This window comes from Camelina sativa, chromosome 8, assembly GCF_000633955.1.
Source record: "Camelina sativa cultivar DH55 chromosome 8, Cs, whole genome shotgun sequence".
Lineage (NCBI taxonomy): Eukaryota > Viridiplantae > Streptophyta > Magnoliopsida > Brassicales > Brassicaceae > Camelina > Camelina sativa.
In genome coordinates this window covers 15412875-15421442 of record NC_025692.1, presented here as the reverse complement: position 1 = coordinate 15421442, position 8568 = coordinate 15412875, and positions in this window count along the sequence as shown.

Here is an 8568-nt window from a genome sequence, read left to right as displayed (position 1 = left end):
GTGAATAAACTAAGGGAAAACATGGTAAAATATATGAACATCAATAATCAAATAGAGAAATCAATAAACAAAGAAGGCTCCTAGGGATAGATTTATGGGTTGGACTCAAGCTATAATTACCTAAACAGATCAACAAATCTCAATCAACAGTGCGTTGTCACTAGACAATGATCTTCTAATACTTGTTAATCCATTCTCATGACAATAACAATCAAGCTTAGATACTCCTAGACCTAGTTCTCACTACCTAAGACATATAAAAGCAGGCATTAAAGATTCAGATCATCAATGTCAAAAATCACCTTAAACATCCAATCTCTCAGGTTAAGTATGATAATCTCTAGCATTAGCTTTATATAACAACTTAAACATTGGTGTGATGCTAAGAAGCTTAAGATCTATCCTTACCCTCTCAGATATAAGAATAGCATAGAGCATATCTAATCTAGAAGAGATATTTAAACAATCAATCTTGATCAGTCTAAGCAACCATAACTCTTATCCAGCCTTATCCATCCCTAAGATCCTAACATACTACTCAGAATCACTAAACATGATGAACAAAATCATAAATCCAGAAATTAATGAAACTTGCATGATTGGAAAGATAAGACAAAGATCTACAATATTGAACAAGGAAGCAAACTCAAATTCTTAATACTTTGAATGTTATGGAACCAACAAGTATCAAAAATCTAGAGAAAAACATAAGAAAAAGGTGGCTGATGATGTAAAAAAAAAGCATAAATTCCCAAAAGGGTAAAAAACTAGGTTTCAGATATTTTTCTCCCTAAAAGTGGCTTCTGGGCGGCCATAGAGTACAATAGGTTTATATAGGAAGGAAGGGAAGCCCTAAAATGGCTAGAAGACAAAATAGAGAGGCGGCTCGGTCAACTTGACCATGTGCTCGGTCGAGTGCATGGTCGAGTGACCTCTTCTTCTGCTTCTTCCAACGGTCGATTCCCTCTCCTCACACGGTCGAGTGTCTGGTCGAGTGTGGTAGTCTAGTGGACTTCCGGACGTTGGTTCTCTTTTGCTCTAGCTCCTTTGTCTGCTTCACTTGATGGCTCCACTCTCCTTCAGCACTTCTCCATGTTCCTTTGGGTCCTAAATCACCTGATTATGCAAGAAAAAATGCAATGCAATGCAAACCTACTCTAATGCATAAACAGTCTTAAAATTACTCAATAATGGCTAAACAAGCAAGTAAATCATGCAAAAGGTGTAAATAACTAAGGTAAAACAAGGTGAAATATATGAACATCAACACCCCCAAACTTAGTCTTTGCTTGCCCTCAAGCAAAAACAAGACATAAGTAGGGAAGTGAGGTTTAAAAGTGGGATCTCAGAACCTAAAAACTTGCTAATAAACTAGCTAGAATCAATATCCCCCAAATACTATGAACTTACTAATACTATGATGCAAGTTGAATGAGTTGTACTTAAAAAAATTTAGACAAGCCTATCACAACCTTAACTGATTTAAGCCTTAGACATCCACATGCATACAAATCAACCATTTTCTTTAACATTCATTAAACAAGAACATGAATCAACTTATGCAATGCTTAAACTCATTTGGCTTAGTAGCAAAAGGTTTAGAAACAATGATGGTCTCTCTTTAGAGTGGGGCTTATCAATATCAAGGTTCTCTCATAAAAAATGGATTGAGCTTTAGAAGAAGGCTAAAGATAAGAACACTTAAACGCATACAAGAACAAAACCCTGTCTACCCAAAGGCACCCAAAGTGTTTGCTCCTAACATTTTAACCCCATAATGTTCTAGTTCTACCCTTTAACTTCATCTTTTCCCTTTTGCCCTTTTTCTCTTTTGCTTTTCGGTCCTAGGAGAGGTTTCTTAATTGATTTCTCTAGTGGAATGGGGGTTACTTTCTTAATTGCTAAGGCTTTTTTTTTCTTATTTGTTTCCCAAGTTATAAATTTTTTTACTAGACTCTTCTTTTCTTTCTTTCTTTTCTTTGACCAAAACCTTAATTAAAACTTTTACAATACCCCATCCTTTCACTTAGAGCTTGAATTTACTGAAAAACACTTCCCTCCAAAAGACTTTATCCTTTTTCTTTTTCTTTTCCCTCTTTTCTTTTTATTTTTCAAACACACCAAGTCCCAAACCCATAATTTAAATCCTACTCCTATCTAGTTTGAAAAATGCAAACTAGAAGTACACAAGGCTTAATTCTTGTCAATTCAAACCTAACACTTTCTACCAAGCTCAATCCCAAAATAGGCCTCACACACTCAAGAATAAACATGGCTTGAAAGAAAGGTTGGTTAAGGGTAGGGAAAACTGATTTAAAAGTGAAATCAGCTACTTTGATCAACAAGAGTGTTAAAAAAGGGAAAAGATGATCCAAATATGTATAAAGTATCCATGAGTTTAAAAAAATGCCCAAACTGATAATTAATAATCAATATTAGATTCTTATAAATAGGAAATGGCATCATATCACAACATGCTTCAATTTAGACCAAAATGCAATGTAGGAATTTAAGGTTTTGGTCAATCTTATGTTTCTTGCTACTCAACTAGCATCAAAGTACTATTAACTCGGGCATTGATCCTAGTATAGTGAATTTAAACAAGCTAACAAGGCAAAACTCATCATTAATCCCTAATGCAAATTATGAAACAGTCCTACATGAAACATTCTAACAAGATCCTAATATGAAATGTAAACTACATGAACACTCTGTTTTTTAAAGATTTTTGTGAAAATTTTCAAAAACATTTTGTTTTTTCTATGCCTTAGATGCAATGCAAGTACTAATATGATTAATGCTAAAAATTAAAATAAGAAAATAGAAAACAGTGTTAGATGTTGTCTTAAACTCTCCCCCAAACTTAAATTACACAGTCTCTTGTGTAATAAAATTTTGAAAGAGAATTTAAGAACTTAAACAAATAAATCATGCAACTAAATGGTATAAACAATGGATAAGGTGATGTTGGTACCTCAAGGGTTGTGGAAGAAGATATCCACATCATCAGACATGCTGTCATATGTGTAGCTTGAGCCTGGGGCTTGATTTTGGCTTGCTGATGGAGAGGGAGGCAACTCGACTATGGCTCCGGACATGCACTCGATCGAGTGCTCGGTCGAGTGACTCGGTAGAGTGGGTGCTGATGGATAGAATTGTTTTCCTTGTTGTCCATAGTATTGTTGTAGGAGTGCAGGGTCCATGAAGTACTGAGGTGGGAAGGGAGGGTAAACCTGACCATAGGGGTAAGGTGGATAACCCTGTGGAGCTGGAAAACCATAAGGAGGTCTGGGCTGGTACTCGATCGAGTGCTCCGGATGTGCTCGGTCGAGTGGTGGCACGAGTGAACCGGTCGAGTGGTGGCACGAGTGAACCGGTCGAGTGCCTCAGAATTTGCTGTTCTGCGCGAATTGAACCTCTTCTCCTCTTTGATGGCTCAAATGATGAAGCTCTTGAAGGTTCCTAAGGGTTTTCAGCTCTAGACAATACTCTGGTTGAGCTACTCCTCCTCAAATGCTCAGTTGGTGTTGGGGGTGAGTTTCCATTCTTAAGCTCAGCAATCTCTCTCTTCATACCTTTGATGGACTTGGACATCTTCACCATCTTCTTCTTCAGCTTTTCCACAGTCTTACCATGCCACTTGTTCCACTTTTGGAGTAGTGTCACCCTCTTGGCTGTCTCTCTAACTCCTCTACTATATCTTCAAAATAGAACTGCTCTTCCCCATCAGTCATCTCCACATCTTCAGCTTGGTCTTCTCTCATTTGGGTTGTACCATCAAACAACAATTCAGCAGATGGCCAAAAGTCAATGTTTAGCCCTTCTCTTATGGTGGTGATTGCTTGATTAGGTAGAACAAGCTGAGTCTTCCCCACTGTTGGATGCTCAAAGTTGAAAAGATGCTTCCCATGGTGCATCTCCTTGGCTAGAATGAGAGTGGAGGTGAGGTATTGGGTGTCAATCCATCTTGGTTTGGGCTTCACTCCACTAGGATTGGAGTGATGATGCCTCCAATGGTTAGAACTCCAGTTGAGTTCCTCTTGTGTAGTTTGCTCACCCAGCTTCTATAATAGGTATATTGGTCAATAAGGACCATAGACAAATCTGTTTCCACACTACTCCCAAGAATGATGGTCCCATCTCTTGCTTGTGTGATGATGCCATAGAGTGCTGCATCAATCATCTTAAGCTCTCCCTCATTCAAGATTCCAGTTTCCTTCCTAGCAAAGAATTTGTTTGCCAAGGCCTTGTGGAAGTACCTTAGGACTGGGCTCCTAATCTTTGAGCTCTTGGTCCTGGAAGAAGAATAGAGCTTGTTATCTCCAATTGTTTCCCAAACAGCAAAGAGTTCTTCTTTTGGTATGACCATGTTCTCTTCACTTCCAACTTCAAATCCATAGAGTGTAGCTAGCTGCTTAAGTGACAACTCATACTTCTTGCCCTTGATGGTAAAATCAGTGTAACCATCTCCCATCTCTTGATCCATCCTTGTGAAGAAATGCAACTTGATGGTGGCTAAGAACTCACAGCTTTCTTCTCTATACCCATCCATGTGCATTACTGAAACTGACTTTCTTTGTGGTGTGGTGAATGAATGATGTATGGAATGATGATGTATGGAATGAATAGAAGTCAGGGTGTTTCAATTCCCCTTATGCAATTGTAGTATAAGAGGTGTCAATCCAATCTGAGTGTTTGTGAACAATCAAGATGTGCATATGAGTCTAAGTCAAGCCAATTGTAAAGATTGTTTGTCACTAACAATCCTATAATGAGATATAAAATGCAGAAAGTAAAGACAACTAGAATAAGATACTAAATGCAAACAGAATAGACAAATTAAAGCTATAATGAAACTAGAACAGAAGTAGACACTATGCTGATGAACTAATGCAAGACAAGTAATGAACAGAAAACTAAGTGAATGCAATGGAAATGAAACAGGAATGAAACAAGACAATCACAAATCATAAACACAAGTTCTGGGGATGAACTCGAGCAGCACTCGACCGAGTGTAGGTCGAGTACAGGGTCGAGCTAGACTAAACGTGAAAACAGAGCACCACAAGAAAAACAGAGCAGTGCAAAAACTAATCAAACAACAAGCAAGCAATGATATTTAGACTAAGATATTAATAAACAAAGAAGGCCTTGAGGAGGGATTCATGGGCTGAGCTAATCATTGTGGTTATCTAACTTGGTCAACAAATCTCAAGCAAACTTTGAGCTGATCTCTAGACATACTATTCTAAGACATGTTTAATCCACTCTCATGGCAAGAAACAATCAAACCTATGCATTTCTAGACTTGTTCTCACAAAGTAAAGAATCTACACAAGCAGGCATTAAGCAATACATCTCAAACCAAACAAGACTTCTAATCTCTTAGCAAGCCTAATGGTAAGCTCTAGATCTAGCCTTATCTATGCTCCTTAGACATTGGTGTGATGCTAAGATGCTTGAAATCAAACCCTACCTTCTCAGATATAGGATCAGCATTAAGATCATCTAGCCTAGAAGAGATCTACAACAATCAAGCTTGACCAAATCAAACAAACCACAAGATCAACCCAGCCTAACCCATCCTCAAGGTCCTAAACAAACTACTCACAAGAACACATGGTGAAATATGTCAAAAACCCAGAAAATAATGAAACTTGCATCATTAGAAAGATGAAACAGAGATCTACAATATTGATGAAGGAATAAAACTCGAAATCTTAATACTTTGAAAGTTATGAAACAAACAAAATATAAGAATCTAGTCTTTCTCTCTCAAACAAGTACAAAATCTAAAAAAAAAAAAAAGTGCAAAAGGAATAATATCTAAAAAAGGTAAAAACTAGGTTTTAGACTCTCTAAAAAGCTGGATTCTTTTTGTGGCTGCAAGTACAAGGGCCTTATATAGGAGGTGAGGTGGAAGCCCTAAAAAATGCAAAAAGTCAAAGTGGTCAACGGCTCGGTCAACTCGACCAGTGCTCGGTCGAGTGGCTGGTCGAGCTGGCTTCTCTCGTGCATTCTCCACTCGGTCGAGTCCTCCTCAGCACACGGTCGAGTGGTGGTCGAGTGGTGCGGTCGAGTTGGACTCCGGACCTTGATTCTACAGCCTTAACTCTCTTGTTTTCTCCTCAGGACAGCTTCACTTCTCCTCAGCATTGCTTCCATGCTCCTTAAGCTCCAAAATCACCTGTTTATGCATGAAAAGATGCAAATGCAATGCAACTATACTCTAATGCATGATTAGTCCTAAAGCTACACAATAATGGCCTAAATGGATAGCAAAAGATGCAAAAGTTGTGAATAAACTAAGGGAAAACAAGGTAAAATATATGAACGCGGGAGCAACGTATCAGCACTTGGTAAACCGGATGTTTGCAAGTCAACTTGGGCGGACCATAGAAGTTTACATTGATGACATGCTCGTCAAGTCGGCTCAAGCAGCAGACCACGTCTCACACCTGAAACAATATTTTGATATTATGAACAAGTACAACATGAAACTAAACTGAACAAGTACAATATTTTGGTAAAATGTATGAACATCAACACCCCCAAACTTAGTCTTTGCTTGCCCTCAAGCAAATAATCAAGACAAAAGAAGGTAGGTGAGGTTTGAAAGTGGGATCTCAGCTCCTAAAGCTTGCAAATAGGCTATCTAGAATCAATGTCCAAGTTACTAGTACTATGATGCAAGTTGAATGAGCTATACTTAAAGACTTTAGACAAGCATATCACAACCTTTACTGATTTGAGCCTTAGACATCCACATGCATTCAAATCAACCATTTCCTTTAACATTCATTAATCAAGAACATGAATCAATTCTATGCAATGCTTAAACTCATTTGGCTTGGCAGTAAAAGGTTTAGAGACAATGATGGTCTCTTTTTAGAGTAGGGCTTATCAATATCAAGGTTCTCTCATAAAAAATGGATTGAGCTTTAGAAGAATGCTAAAGGTAAGAACACTTAGACACATACAAGAACAAAACCTTGTCTACCCAAAGGCACCCAAAGTGTTTATCCTATCAATCTAAACCCAATTGATCCTAGTGCTACCCTTTAACTTCTTTTCTTCTTTTTCACCCTTTTCTCTTTTGGTTTTAAAGTCTTAGGAGAGGTTTCTTATTTGATCTTTCTAGTGGAATGGGGGATTCTTACTTATTTGCTATGGTTCTCTTTTCTTCTTATTCTTAAGACATATAAGCATTTTGCTAGACTTCTCTTTTCTTTCTTTCTTTTCTTTAACTAGAACCATCTTTAAACAACCTTATTCTTCCCATTCTTTCACTAGACTTTAAATTTTCTTAAACACATTCCCCTCCTAAAGACTCTAACCTTTTCTTTCTCTTTTTCCTCTTTTCTTTTCATAATAGCCAAGTCCCAAACCCAACAAGTGAACCACCTAGTCCTATCTAGTTTGAAAAATGCAAACTAGAACTACACAAGGCTTTACTCTTGTCAGTTCAAACCTAACACTTTCTACCAAGCTCAATCCCAAAAATAGGCCTCACACACACAAGAATAAACATGGCTTGAAAGAAGGTTTGGTTTAGGGGTAGGGGAACTGATTCTTAATGAGGAAATCAGCTACTTGGATCAACAAGAGTGGTAAAAAGGAAGAAGATGATCCAAATATGTATATGGTATCCATGAGTTTAAAGCAATGCACACATTGATAATTGAAAGTCAATATTAGGTTCTTATAAATAGGAAATGGTTTCAAATCTCAACATGCTTCAATTTAGACCAAATGCAATGTAGGAATTCAAGGCTTGGTTCAATCTTATGCTTCTAACCACTCAACCAGCATCAAAGTACTATTAACTTGGGCATTGATCCTAGTCTAGTGAATAAACAAGCTAACAAGGGAATACTCATCATAGATTCCTAATGCAAATACTATACAATCCTACATGAAACATGCTAAACAAGATCCTAATGCATAGTGCAAACTACATGAACACTCTTTTTTTTTTTTTTTTAATAAAGATTTTTTCAAAATTTTCAAATTTTTAGGGTTTTTCTATGCCTTAGATGCTATGCAAGTATTAACATGATGATGCTAAAAATTTGAAATAAGAAAACAAAACACAACATCAAATGCTATCTCAAACCCTCCCCCAAACTTAAATCACACAGTCCCTGTGTGAAAGAAATTTGATTGAGGATTCAAGATTAAAAACAAAATAACAAAACACAACATCAAATGCAATGATATTTACAAGTGAAGGTGATAGTGGTACCTTAGGGATTGTGGAAGTAGTTGTCCACATCCATCTGCATGCTGTCATAGGAGTAGTTGGGGTCTTGCTGATGACTTGGAGGTGGAGATTGGGGCAGCTCGACGATGGGAATCGACCGGCACTCGGTCGAGTATGTGCTCGAGTGGGGGGTCGAGCTGGACCGCGAGTCTCCCTTTCTTCTTCTATTTGGCCTCCCTTGCTTCCCTGATCATGAAAATACCAAAACTAAAATCAAAATACCAAAAACCTTAAACAATATGTACATGGATACCTTAGGGACTTCCTCCCTAGTGAGCTTGTTTAGAGTCACTAAGCTTGACTTT